The sequence below is a fragment of the Lissotriton helveticus genome, chromosome 5_1 (assembly GCF_964261635.1).
Source record: "Lissotriton helveticus chromosome 5_1, aLisHel1.1, whole genome shotgun sequence".
Classification (NCBI taxonomy): domain Eukaryota; kingdom Metazoa; phylum Chordata; class Amphibia; order Caudata; family Salamandridae; genus Lissotriton; species Lissotriton helveticus.
Genome location: NC_136065.1, coordinates 1,078,640,256 through 1,078,654,956, shown reverse-complemented (window position 1 = coordinate 1,078,654,956; position 14,701 = coordinate 1,078,640,256). Strand labels below are relative to the sequence as shown.

The 14,701-nt window shown below is 47.8% G+C and overlaps 1 protein-coding gene across 1 annotated transcript in view; it reads right to left on the bottom strand.

Annotated features, from left to right (window-relative positions):
* Positions 1–14,701, bottom strand: part of PDZD7 (PDZ domain containing 7) — a 790,250-nt gene that overhangs the window by 511,005 nt on the left and 264,544 nt on the right. The gene's annotated exons all lie outside the window — the stretch shown is intronic.

Below are 14,701 nucleotides of genomic sequence, written 5' to 3'. Positions count from 1 at the left end.
TCGGCTTCCATTCGGAGGCCGTGCCCTCAAGGGGGCCCTTCTGGGGGTCCCCAAATACGCTTTTCAACATGGTTTCCATGTCGGACATGCCAGCATGGAAACATGTCGGAAACTGTCATCATAATCTCAAGGGCGGAAAGGCCCGACCTTGAAATTCGTACCCGGCTTCAGACTGGCGGACGGGGTCTCTGAGCCTGTCGAAAGCCAGCCAGAATGACTGGTTGGTTTCTTTTCTGACCGCCTCCATCGTAATGCGGCAGTTGGAAAGAAAACCGAGTGGCCCGTTATGATGCGGTTGTAAAGTTTCCGAACTACAGTCGGAGCCTTTACGAGCCACATCTTAATCGGCCCCTAAATGTTGGTTGCAAGTAGAAGTGTTAAATGAGATGACAATTTATATCTGAAGGTATACCGAAAATTAACCAGACATATATAATAAACAAAGTACAGGGCTAACTGTTTTCTATTTGTTTCTATTCAAACACTTAAATGGGAGAGTAGGCATTCTGAAATGTAAATAAACCTTACACCCATCAAAAGTATCAAATGATTTATACTATTAAAAATATATTTAATAACTGTCCAACAATAGCCAATTTTAAACCATTATTAGCATATATATACTGTATAATAAGATCTGTTTGAGAATAGCCCATATAAATGACCTAGAAGGCCATGTACATTTGCACACAGCTCTGTAGGGACACTCATGATATTTTGCAGTACTTCAGAATTGTGAAATAGGTGCCTTGGTAATAAGAACAATTTTGGAGAACCAACTAACATCCACGACATCACCAAATAGGATGTCACATTATGCATGAAGTATCACGTCATGATAAGATGAAAAAAAGATTGTTACAAAAAGGCAACATGCTTTGAGAAAAAAAGGACATCAGGAAGATCTCTAGGAGAGGACGTTTGTAAACATAAAATGCTAAAACCCCAATGGCACAATGATCAGAGTCCGTTAATGCAAATTCTATTACCTAGTAGGTACTTGTTGGTCTCAATTATCATCACAAACCATTTAAAGAAACTGCCCCAACACCTGGGTTAAACATTTAATTTAACCACTAGATTAAGGTTTGTGGGCAGACCGCTGAGCTCGCCCCACTCCTAATCCAGAAAGAAAGTTTTCTGGAACCTGACTATATATTTAAAGCCTCGATTTGATATCAATTTACACGTCAAGCCATGAACACGGAAGATGTTAGCCAGGAAAGCACGTTCAATTCCAGATGAAAAAAGAATCTTCTACAGTGGCAAAAACTTTTTTTTATCTAAGGTAAAGTATTAATGATTATACAACTACTGAACACTCTTCATAAAATGAAAGTTCCACAATGACGTCAGTACATATTGTGTGGCACATTTCAGGAATTATGGCCAAAGGCAGAAGACCACACCCCAGTCTTTCCTAAGAAACCTTTCTTTGAGCAGGCAGTTAACATGTCAACACATAAGAATTGATATATGTATGTACAATTGGCAATAAAAAGCAAACTTCAAAGTGAAAGGAAATCTTAGGTGGCTAGCAACCAAACAAACAGACGAAAGTGATACGCGTCTACATGAAGATCCTTGATGGGTGCACACAATATGAGGTTCGGTGCAAACAGCCAAATGGGAAATGAGTGAATGGACACATTTCATGACCAAATACAATTGGGACAGTGTAACTTGGTGGCTGCATGGCACGTGTCTGTGCAACTCATCATGTTAGTTAAAAATGGATATTGGAGAGGAAAGCATCTTAGAAATACTCTTCAAAATATTTACTAGTACAATCAAAATTTACACAAACAAGGCATACAAACACCATGCAAAACAAATCAATGGAAAGAAACATTTTTGGCAGGAAAACTTCTCGTTGAAGTCGTGTTTGTAAACTTTTAAACTGATGTTATCCATTGTGGCGATATTCATTCACCTCAATGATGAGTACTGATGCAACTGAATAAATATAAACAGTGACTAACCAAGTAAGTGCTTATTTATCTATTTATGAACGTTGCACGTACCTCAGCTACTTAAAACTCAAAAACTATTTGCCACAAATGTATCACAGCTTGCATTTTACTTACTATCACTTTCACAGCTTGAAACATCAGAGGGAATGCTAATTGAATCGCAGGGAGACAGGCGTTTCTAGCAGCGACGGACTGCAAGCAGAGTTAAAATGTTGTGGCTGCTCATACTCATAACCAGAGGTGCAGCTTGGCCAGTAAGATTGCAGGGTGTGTACTTCAGATTTTCCAACAATAACGCTGGTGAATTCTGACAGACACCTCACCATACCCGACAGAAAGCACCAGTAGCCACATATTTACCAGGAAATACATTAGGGGATGTAACACCCCAAACACCCCCCTGAAGCTATGCCTCTGCTGTTAGCTGGAGCCCAATGCAGACGAGGGCACGGGGCGGTGCAACCTTTTTTGAAAAAGGGGTCAGAGGTACTACTGAGAGAGAAAAAACATTTAGAGAGGTTGTGTGGGAACTGCCTGTAAAAAGAAGTACACACACTGAAAGAGAGAGGGCGAGGCACGTTAAAGAACCCAGGATAGGGATTGGATCAGACACCATTGCAGAAAAAAAGAGGCAACTTCAAATGAAAGGATGAGAATGGCACATGCCATGACTGGCGAGAGCTGTGGCACTGCTAGAAAGAAGGAGGGAAGATTAGAGTGCAGTAGGCCAATTTGGTTTAATAATAAAACAACTTTGCACCATTTGTAGGAAAAAATATTTATATCTTGGCAACAACTCAACAAATATACCAGCACAAAAACAGTTATATAATCTAAATTATTTAAATAATGTAGAAAATTAACATGTAGAAACATGGCATACTTTTCCCTCATTTTTGGGAAATAATCTTCAATGGGAACCCTCAATTGCCTCTGAATTTAACTGTTTAAACAAACTGCAAGGCCAGAATTGTGATAAAATTTCAGTTTTTCTCACATTAAAATAATTTTATATCCATTGGAAAAACTTTTTATGGATGCTATAGAAGTATGTGGGGATACAATTATTTTGCTATGTATGTGGTATTTGTATAGAGCACACCTAGCTTAGCAATACTTGAGATCTGTCCTACATTTCAAATACTTAAAATATGTGCAACCTTTAGCTGGAACCTGAGTTGAGGAATTTCAATATTATGGAAGATTTTAGGGCTGTATTATCCATTGGTATAGACATCTTCAAGGAGAAAATCTAGACCGGCAGCAATGGGGCACTGTATATGGTGAAGGAGGACTCTTTAATATCCTGTGCTAGCCAGAATCAGGAATGATTCAAGGTTGTATTGAGGAAAGAAGGGATACATGGAAAATGTAGATCTTGGAAAATGCTCATTAGTGACATATAGGATGTCACTTCTTCTGATGTCATTAGCTCATAAACTGTGTGACCAGATTTTCTATAACATATTATGTACAGGGCACCAAGTTAATGTCGCCCATGGTGCACTGTGGCCATACAGAGGTCCTGTTATTCTGCCACCCCAAAAAGGTTTGAGGATAACAATATATTGTATATGCTAGATTTGTGCCTGGTGCACATCGGAGATGCATCATTATTCCTTTTGTTTTCAATTGAGGAACTGATATTTAGATTATTAATTAATGAATGCCTATTATTTAACTGATTTACTATTTTCAACTCACTTTTCCTACAATGCCTTGCAAAGATCCCTGATGGAGTCTGGAGTATATATACTGCCAAGTCCATACATATGTTCATTTCCAATACATGTCCTACTCACACAGGGTGGCAGAAACTCAATTAGGAGACGCATGGCTCACATCACTAGACCTATGTCCGAGAGTCTGTTCTCGGGGAGTAAAATGAGCGCATGTGACTGATTCTGACCCGCACCTCCCGGAGGCGATTATGAAATAGAATGCTGTCTAAATGCTCTGCATGTACTATGTGCCTCATTTGCCTGAATGCTCGATGCATAATGTTGGTCATCACTTTTGCCCCTCTATTGCTTACTCGGCTGGTGTTGCTCCGCAGAACCTCTGACTGAGTGTGGTGGAGCTGAGCAGACCTCCGCTACCCTAGTTGCTCTGCACTGTGTTTTGCGGGGACGCACGGATACAGCGGAGATTGTTGGCGAGGCTCTCTTTGCACTGCTCGTACAGCTCCGAAAGAGGAAGACAAATGCTGCAATGCCAAGACCTTGAGGGACATGTGGGAGGCCCGAGGTCCCTGCAGGGGACCCCGTAGGAGGGCAAACCCCGTAGTAGGGCGTGGGGAACCAAAGGACAAGGCAAGGGAGCGTTGGGAGGAGGGGTGGGGTAGGGTGGGGTCACACGAGGGAGGCCGCCCCCCTTTCCCGGGGCCTGATATAGGGGAGCTCCTCCCAGGTTGCGCCCTCTTTTGCTGCCCCCCTCCTGATAGCTGGACGTGCCAGGCTGCTTCTCGCCAGCCTCAGGCATTAGACCCCCTGCCCCCCCCTCTCCCTCAATCCCCCCCACGACATCGGACGCGAGGCCCGCGCTTTCCGCTCTCATACGAGGTAAGGGATCAATAGGCCTCCCCCCTGGGCCCCGTCCTCGGTCACCCGAGTCGACAGGGCCGCGTGGTTCTACCACGGGGGAGCCCAAAGATCCGGGGTATGTGGTTTGCGGCCGGTTTGGAGCGAGGGAGAGACGATTAGGGGCGAGGGGAGTCTAGCGCTAACGTGGTGCTCGTGCACCGCAGCCACGAAAGCGGTGAATGGTCCTTGTACGTCTAAGGTTTTGCGCGAGGGAGAGACGTGTCGAGGGCATCCTCGGGGCGAGGGTAGGTTAAAGCTAACGTGGTGCTCGGGCACCGCAGCCACTAATGCGGTGAAAGTTCCGTGTTGGTCTATATCGGGGCGGGGTACAGCAACAATGGCGGTGAGCGGCATGGGCCCCCATCCGGCAGTAGCGTATGGCGGTCGCGCCGGGGGGCGAGAGGCTGCGGGCTTTACGCTAACGTGGTGCTCGGGCACCGCAGCCACTAATGCGGTGAAAGGTCCGTGTTCGTCGATATCGGGGCGGGGTGCAGCATCAATGGCGGTGAGCGGCATGGGCCCCCATCCGGCAGTAGCGTATGGCGGTCGCGCCGGGGGGCGAGAGGCTGCGGGCGGGGGATAGGAGTATCGTTAGGTGGTTAGCACCCCCCATGGGTGAGTCTTGCGGCTACCCCGCAGCGGCCTTTTACGCTGGAGGCGTCGCATGGTTGGCCCCAGCGGGCTGTCCCGTGGTGGCCGGTTGGACTCAGCGGCCGAGATCGGCGAGGGCAGCATTCGATCTCGCTGGTAGGGCCGTCTCTTTTGGCCGCGGATGGGGTGTCGTGCCCCCGGGCCAAGCTCCCCCCCCCCGCCCCATCCCTCCCCCCACGTCGCGGAAGGAATAGTGCAGATCCGCGAGGATGGGTAACCTTCGTGCTTCAGTGGCGGTAACTTTCGTGCTTCAGTGGTTAATACCGACAGGGCAGAGCAGAAACTCCACCCGCAACTAAAGTACAAAATGGCCGCTATCCGCCCGCATCAGACTGAGGGCTCAGCTTTCTTATCGGGGTGGTTCGTGTTTTCATGTTTTACATCCCCGACAGCGCGACGCGCGTTCAAAGGTGCTTACTCTGCTGCCACTGCCCTCAAAGTGCTGAGTAATCGGAGCAAAGGGGCGGTAGGTGTCTCGCCCAAGGTCACACCCAAAGATCTTAGCAGCGCCATGATTAGAACTTATAAAGAATTCAGCGAGTCAGATAATTGCACGGAACGACATGCAACAATTCTTCTTTGGCATGGGGGCAATTTGTTCCAGACGTAGGCACAGCGACCGTGCAGTTAACTGTCACTATCTGTCTTTTTATATAATACAACTGGGTATCTTAAACGGCAATTCCAGGGAAGATTTATTAGCCCGCGTAAAGCGTTAGACAAGCGATTGTGCAGTCACTGTCATTATCTGTCTTTATTATACAATACAACGGTGTATTTAAACAGCAATTCCATGGAATACTTATTGCCCGCGTAAAGCTTTAGATGCAGATGTGGGCTCTATCTGCTTTGGTGCACCTTGGCACAGGTTGAAACACCCGTAGGTGGGAGGCAGGGTGACGTCACTGGCAGAAAGAGCGGCATAAGGGATGTGAGGTACATAATATGCGATCAAAAGGGACATGTGAGGACTTTATGGGCGTCTTCTTGCTGCAGGTTACACTGAGGGTTCATCCATCTTAGGCAAATAAGGATCGCGACATAAAGCAGCAAGAGCACGGTGCCCCCCCCCCCCAAGTGGAAGGTAAGAACCAAGGTGGTGGGCTGGCCATTGCGAGGGTTAAGTGTTACCAGGGGGGCCAGTGTTCATGGTCTGGTTCCCCTGGGCCTACGTTATAGTAGGGACGATGTGTTGGGCCCCTTTACTGGGGGACTGGCAATTAGGGGTTGGTCCACCCAGTTTAGTAAGGCATGGGGTAGGGCTAAGCCTAAATGATGTTTGTGTCACTTAATACAGGATCGTGGCACAGAACGACGCAGACGCACCGTATTCGTGGAATACCGCCCCCGTCAACGGGTGTCGAAGTAAGTATTATAAGGAACAAGTGTGCCAATGTGAAGAGTAAGACAAAGGAAACGGGAGGGGAAAGGGCACAGTAGTCACGATAATTTTTCTTGCAGGGAGACAACACAAGATGTCGGAAAGGGGACCAGCTGGTGCAGGTGCAAAAAGGGTTTCGGAAGCTCAAGCAGCACATGCGGCGATTTTCTTACAACTGGTGGAGACGAACGGTGTGGCATGGGCTACCAATTTGCTTAAGGGCAACCCGGCGAACGCCTGTGTAAATAATGATATTGTGGCATTGGAGGAGGAGGACATAAGTAGTGCAGGACTCGTTAGAGCGTCTAAAAGGACAAAGGTGCCTACGAACAAAGACTTCCCGCCGCCGCCCAAAAAGAAGGCCAGCGCTAAGACCACGGTCGCAGTAATACATGACGCGGCAGGCCTTTCGGATTTGCTGGAAGTGGTTCAGGAGTTGCCTGGTCCATCTAACTTAACGGCTAATGGCCAACAAACAATGGAGTACGCTACTAAAAGCGGTCTGGGTAAGATCATGTCTTCATTAGAAGGATTTATGAAAGAGATGAGGGAAAGTGTGACACATGGTGCCCATGGCGGGGTAACTCCGTCCAATGTCTGGCGTAACGGCGCCGCCACCCCTGGCGCATCCGGATCAACGAGTGGGGGGCCGGATGGTACCGATCTGTCCAACTTGTCAGTTACTCCACCGGGGACGGCGTCACCTGCAGCTCCCCTGGTACCGCACGTGTCGCCTGGTAGTCCTTCTTTGCCAGCGCCCACGGCACCGTAGGCACCGAACTCCGCGCCTCCGCCACCGGTGGTGCCACCGCCTACCCCAAGTACGGCGATCCCTGCCCCCTCATTACCTGCTCCTTCGTCAGCGCTGCCAAGCGAGGAGGAAGAAGTGGTGCATGACGCCCCTTTACTGTCAGGCCGTTCCTCCTTGTCCTGGGAGGTCCCGCTGGCAGCTAAGGAATTAATATGGAAACGGGAATTTATAGATATCTTCTCGCTACTCATGCTAGGCCAACAGGGTGCTGACGTACGCAAGGCAGGGTTAAAAGAAGACAAAAAGACCTGAGGCCCTAGTGCGAAACACACACTGCTGAGTCATACCTAATCCAAGGGGCCCTTCTTGGGGACTTGGTTCCGACGGCACCCCGCTAGTCCTGAGGGCGGTTGTAAGCCTGTGCAACCGGGGGTTTGCTAATAATGCCTCGCCTGACTGGGCAAGGTGTGAGTTGACTCTCCCTGGTCCGGAGGGTGGTGCAGGTGGACAATAGGTCCACCGGTGGGTGGTTTTTCCTCCCAGGTTACACACCGGGCTATGGCCGCTGGTGTCCGTTTTGGCTCAACTTCAGGCGCCCTGCAACAAGGGGTTGCGGGGTTTAGGGGGTCATCTGTCAGTTAACCCGCTCTGTTATTTGTATTACAAATAAACCTGCAACTTCTTCTTCCCAAAATGCTTGTCTGTGTTTCATTTGGGTGGTGTGGGTTGCGGGACGAGGTGTACCGATGCGACTACTATGCGCAGGGCCGGTCTGTGAAGGCACTGGCAGGTAAGTCGGACCGGCCGTGGGGGTTGGGTGCTGGTGGGAAACACTGCTGCTGCTTTTGGTACAGGGGGCCGATTTTGCAACACTGCTGCAAAACCGGCACCCTGAACCAAAAACAGGCACCACCGGTCCAAAACTGGGCCCCACCCTTCCGGCCCACCGGAAAAATGCCCGGTGCCCTCTATGGTCAGTCCAGCCCTGGAGACATGGAGTAAGCTGTGGGAGTGCAGGCATCAGCATTAGCGTTCTTTGCTCACGTCGGTGCCTGGGAACGTGTGCAGCCGCCGGAGTTGCAAGATGCATGGTGGATGGCCGTAGGTAACAGTGGCACCATCTCTGCTGCCACAGATAGGTAGCTGTTCAGAGCATCAAAAGGGTTGGCACCGCCCATGGAGCCCAAAGAACCTTTGGCTTCACTTGCAGAACCCTTAGCCCAAGTAGCCCAAAACGTTCCGGCAGTAGCAGGAAAAAGATCCTGCACTCATGAATGCCTCTCTGTTATAGGGGAAGCTTCAGTCCGAAACAGATGGCCCCACAGAAACTTCCTCCAGCGGGGGGCCCTGGAAGAACAGGCACGTTGCTTGAGCAAAGGAGCACTGCTCGGTCACTGCTACCTGCTGAGGAGTATTTACAGGAACCTGCACCACTTGTAGTAGCAAAGGTAGGTGCCCATTCTGATCCATCTTCCACTGACACAGCTACAGGTGGCCTCACCCAACCCCATGCCCTGAGAACCTCAGTCAACTACTTTGGGCTCAGAGACTTGGGTCCACATGACTCCTCTATGCATCATGTGCCTCTACCAAGATTGAGCCCACTGTGCCCAATGTATCTATGGTATCCTCTGTGCTAATTAAGGGGTACATTACGATGGCAGACTGACTTCAGTCCATCCGCTATTGTGTCGGGGAGTGGGACAGCCCACCTGCAAGGCGGCGGTCCCACAGGGGGAATTACGATGCGACCACCACCGTGGCGGGCACATCTTCTATATTTAACACTGTGGCAGATACTGCTAGCTGCAGCACCCGCCACAATGTTCAAAATGCACTGTTTACATTTCCCTGCACTATGTGGCAGGCACCGCACGGTGCCTGCCACATGGTGAAGGAAATGTAGTGCACACAGCAACTGCCCCTGCATAAGGGGGGCCCACAACGGGCCCCCAAAGTACATCCCCACCAGCCTTTCCATGGCGGTTCAACTGCCCTGGAAAGGCTGGCGGGGATCCAGCATCCTGGTATCCTGGATCCTGCTAGGCACCTTCACCATTCTGTGGATGCGGCGTGGTCCGACAGGCAATCATAACAATTGCCTCTGTTGGACCCGTGGCATACCGCCCGCCATCCTAATCTGGCGGGCGGTAATTGGACTTACAATGGCAGTGAATCCGCCATCCTAATCAGCCCCTAAGTCTGTTGAATCCTTGTCCCTTTCTCGCTCTGCAGTGCCTCCTGCAGAGATCTATAAGGGGGCTGCCATCGACATCAATGTTTATGCTAATACCAGGACAAGTCCCACTGGGGCTGCGAGTGCTGCAGTATTGACAGGATCTGAGCAAGTGATATTGGGAGAGTGACAATTGACTGCCTGCTTGGAGGGGGCTATATGTGTAGGGGCTTGTAGTAGTGCAGAGACTCACAAGAATCAGGAGGCTCTGGAGGCTTTTTACTCACTCTCAGACCAATCCGAAACTGGTAGCCTGCTTATATCGGATTTGGGCTTGGAGGATGAAGACGATTTGACTGTGAGAGCTAATTCACCTACCCTTTGGGACTGGAATGGTAACCTCTGTAAATGACCTAAATCATGATTCCATGGCACTGGGAGAGACTAGCGAGAATGAACAACTCTAGGACCCCGATATGGTTGAGTTAACTCCTAGTAACAGAACATTACAAAAGGCGTCTATGGAGGTACCTCAGCAGTCAATGGATAAGAACCTCGCTGTGAGCACACAGCCAACAAACACGGTGGGAGAATCAGGGCAGGAAGGTCCAAGCACTGGGTCAGGGGTAGGAGTATAAGGTCTCACTTCCTCTTCCCTTCATCTATAATCTGCTTCAGTTTCACCAGTTGGAGAACAAAGACTCACTCATTGGCTCTGAAGACCTCCCGTCTAAAAACACAGGTGGTACTGCAAAAGATATCTAAGAAAATTGACATCTTCAATGGCCGCCTTAAAGACACTGAGTCCCAGACTGTAATTTTGAAGGAATTTGCACAAGGCATCAAAAAATGTAAAATACAATGATAAACTGCAGCCCATATCACAGAAAATGCAAGATGTGGATATTAGGATGCAGCGCAATAACCTTCATGTATTGTGGGTCCTGGAAGGACATGAAGGGGATTATCTCCAGGGCTCTATCATCTATCTTTTCCAACAGTCCTTCCCCCAACTTGGTCATTGGGACATTGATTGCCAAGTACAACGGGCCCATAGATTCCCATTCTGCAAGCTGAATAAAGGCAGGGCAGCAAATTATCCACGGTTATTCTGATATACGTGGGAAACTTTGTATTTAGGCAACATATATTTCGGTTGACCACCAAAAAAGATGGTGAAAGCCTGAGGAGTGGAATTCTTTGTCAGATCAGAATTCTGCCCTAAGACAGTTGAACGCCAATGGCACCTCCATGAAACCATTTCATCATTCTAGAAGCTTGGGGCTATGGTCTCTTTATTGGAACCTGCCATTCTTAAGATCTGGTTTAACGGCCAAATGACTTATTACCAAGAACCTACAAGGGAACAAGAGTTGTTAAAGCAGTGAGGTGAAACCAGTGAAACTAATAAAAATATATCCGTTGACTATAGGATGATTCAGAATGCATGACACCGTTACTTCACTCTTGTTTTTCTACTAAAGGATAGAAGAGAGGGAGGGGGTAATTTATAATAGAAAACGTTCTTTTTTCTCAAATGTGTTCAACAGTATTAGGGCCTTGTAGCACTTAGGCATCATTGATCTTAATGTATTCACAAAAGCTTTGCTTTCTTTTCCATGTTTGTGTAGGATGTTACTAATTACTATGCTGAGCAACCCTGGAGGTGGGGCTTGAAGTGAGCTGGGTTGCTAGTTCAACAGAGTAGGATGGGTCGGTGTATTTTCATACTGAAGGTCACAAGCCCTGCTTAGCTGCAGGGAAGTTATGGGCTTGGATTTGGGTGGCAGGTGAGGGATGGGTAGATTTGTGGTTCCGGGAGTTAGGAGGGTGAGGGATGTAAGTAACACTACATTGGGTAATTCCGGTACAGCTATAGCGTGCCATAGGGCTAAAAAGAGGAGATACAGCTATGTACAGTCTATGTAAGAAAGAAGGAAGTTGTGAAGCTTTATCAGGAAAACATGCATAGGAATAATAGTAGATTCTTACGTAATGACAAATAATACTCAAGGTGGTTGTACTCATAGGGATTCAGATTTTCAGTTGGAACATAAATGGTATGTGTGCTGCTGCAAAAGTTAGGTATATCAGAGAGCAACTCTGTACCCTCAAATTTCATGGTCTCGGTATGCAAGAGACCCAATTTACCATCAGGGAGCATTATAAGCTGAATGGTATAGGCTACCATAATATGGCCATGCCAGGGACTGATACTCCTCAGAGGGAGGTGAGATTACTGTCGAAGGGACAGGAGTAGACAGCTCATCGGGTTATGTTTGGTCAGGCCGGGAGCTGGCTAATTGCTTGGAAAAGGGACAATAATATACAGCTAACACGAAGGGTTGTTTATGCCCCAAGTTCTGATGATCCTAATACGTTTAATATTCTCCTCCGAGAGCTTAGCATGTGGTCAGACCCAATTATGTGCGGGGAATTTAATTTGGCCATGAACCCTGGGATGGTTTCACCCACACCACTGAATATCTATTTGTGGTGTATAAAAAAGTCCAGGGCGGGCATCCAAAAGATTCTCGCTATACTTGCTCTCCCGGATGTTTGGCAGGCTTGTCGGCGGACTGAACCAGGGTTCACATTTCATTCTATTCTGCTCAACACATAGTAATAATCTTTTACCTACTGTGTCTATTAGACTAAATCCAAAATTATCTCAGATCACAATTCCCTATCATTAGTCATTAAGTCAAGCCAAATGGCTCATACACAATCTCCTCACAGATGGACCTTTGATCGCAAATTATTCCTGGACCCTACATATTTTAATTTTGTGAGGGTCTGTCTTCGAGAATTTATTAGCATCAATAGGGGCTCAGCTGATCCAATTACGTTCTGGGATGCCTTAAAAACATTTGTGCAGGGCCAGACTACTAGTTTCATCATCCAGAAAGATAAAAATGAGTGGGCTATGGAAACAGGGTTACGGGCTTGGCTCATTAGACTGGAGCTGGAATAATGATTATGCCATGCATATAAGAGTGGCCATGATAGTATTTCAGGGATATTTTGACTTATGGCAATGCTGCAGGTCAGGCTTAGAAAGAATATCTGGGATAGAGCTTGTGCTAAATATCATCCAAAGCTCTCAGCATGCTTCAAGAATAGTGAGGAAATGGGGCACTCATTGGCCTTCCAACTTAAGAAAAAAAGCAATAAACATTTAATATGAGGTATAAAGATGCTAATGGCAATATGGTGACAAGTTGCTCTGAGATACTATCTGTTTTTCATCACAATTATACCGATCTGTATAATAAGAAAGACTGTCGGGCCACACAGAACATGATTGATAGTTACTTACTGGACATGAGATTTGATCAGCTTACAGTAGACCAGAGGTCCAGGCTAGATACTAACATAACCAGGGCGGAGATTGATAGGGCCATCTCACAGCTAGCAATGGCCAAAGCAGTGGGCCCAGACTCCATCTCATCAGAATTTTATAAACCATTTCAAGATATTCTAATCCCTCTCTTTTGCAAGTTTGTCAATTCTCCTGCCTTTTTGGTTTAAACACTATCATCCGGGACTGAAACTTCTATATCCATATTCGATAATAAGAATAAGAATCCGCTTAACTGTGGCTCATATCGACCAATTAATTGCAACTCTAAAATCTATTCTAGGGTCTTATCTAATTGGCTTGCAGGTGTCATAACTTCACTCGTTGACCCAATGCAGCATGGGTATGTTCCTTCATGAGATACTATTATACTTATAAATGTAGCCATAACCACTCTGGACGTGGATGGGGGAATGGGATGTCCTGCTGGGATGACCCTGCTGGATGCAGAAAAAGCATTCAACAGGGTGTCTTGGCAGTATTTGTGGCCAGTTACGGCCTCCATATGTTTTGGTCTGGGGGTTCTCAGCAAGAGCAAAACACTCTATTCCTCTTTCATGGCAAGCATCCCATGTATGGGGATGCTGTCTGCACCCAATTGCATCTATTGGGGCACTAGACAAGGGTGCCCCTTGCCTCAGTTATTAGTGCTTTATATATTGGTGCTTATATTCATGTTCTTCTGTTATCATATGCTATCCCACCCACCCCTAGCGACTGCATACCAGGCATGGGCGGAGTTTGCATAGTCCCGACAAGTGAAACTCTGCAAAGTGGTAACAAAAATGCCCGGGCGGAGTTCCACGATCAGGCAGATGATTGCTTGCTTGGCCACTGTAATTGCTGCGCAACACAATAAAAAAGACGCTCCCTCCCTCATACCTCGGACGCAATCCTGGACTGCCCTACTTGATTGACAAGTTTGTAGGAGGCACATTGTGATTCAACACTAATGGAGGTACCCATTAATGGTAGTTTTCCCATTTAGTGATTTTTCCCGTAGTCCTACAGAATCCAGTGCCAGTCCGGACAACTATAGCACCGCGACCGGGCAGGTGAGGCCAAAAATAAATGCTTCCTCCACTGAGGCAAACCACACAAACATCACCAAGGCCCAGGGTAGAGCTGTTAATACTGAGTCAGTGGGAGGCCATCACGTGGGTAGAGCAAAAAGAAACCCAAATCGTTGTGACTGAGTAGCTGACCCCCCTGCCATTCCCCCCTCCTCTTCCGCCTACCCCCAATACAAGTGCACACGCACCTACCGAAGATAGATGAGAGGAATGACTACAGCAGTGTCGGGGAGCCTGTCTTTCTCGATCCATCTCCAAGACGGGGAAACCAACAGCCTCCTCCATCTCGCTTTTCTCTGCATGGAGCGGATCGGGCATGCCACGCCCAAGTTGAAGACATCAGACGTTATGGAGGCAGCCAAACAGCCAATGCCATCAGTGCAAAAGTCCAGCTGCAGCAGCATGGCGGCTGCTCATCTTCACATGTGTGGTACTAGTGGTTGGGGCTGGAGGCTAGTGCTCAAGCTTTTGTAGTGCACTGCAGCCTGCCAGTTGTCTCCTGTTGTGAGACCGACCATCTTCTGTAGCTGCTGATAGTGAAAGTAGGGGGGAGCGAGTGAGTGACACCGGAGGGACAGCTAAACTCCACGGCAGTTGCTGAGTTTTTGGCAAACTGAATTCTGCGCGGAGTTCCAAAAACTCTGTGAACTCCGCAGGTGGAGCGGAGTCCACCTCCCACCCTTACTGCATACATGGGAAGCCAAGCTTTTGGCATATGCAAATGATATTGCTGTCCTCACTTGTTCTCCTGCG